The sequence below is a fragment of the Morone saxatilis genome, unplaced genomic scaffold, assembly GCF_004916995.1.
Source record: "Morone saxatilis isolate NCDOM2014 unplaced genomic scaffold, NCSU_SB_2.0 Contig17, whole genome shotgun sequence".
Lineage (NCBI taxonomy): Eukaryota > Metazoa > Chordata > Actinopteri > Moronidae > Morone > Morone saxatilis.
In genome coordinates this window covers 26,518,859-26,519,119 of record NW_023339729.1, presented here as the reverse complement: position 1 = coordinate 26,519,119, position 261 = coordinate 26,518,859, and positions in this window count along the sequence as shown.

The window sequence follows — 261 nt, the reverse complement described above, 5'->3', positions numbered from 1 at the left end:
GTGTTTCCAGGGAAACTGAGTTATGGTTTTTAAAAAACGTTTAATTGTTAAACATGACGTTTTAACATAATCATGTTAACCTTTGGTTTGTGGCTGTGGTGTAAACAGGATCTGTCCACCACGTTGTCCATCCATTTCTCATAATGGACACCTCGCCTGGCATGGTCCCTTACTTATTTGCAAGGTTCAAATGTCTTCAGTCAGAACTGTGTTTCTTAAATATCAATTATCAGTCTGTATTGTCATTTCACAGTATATACA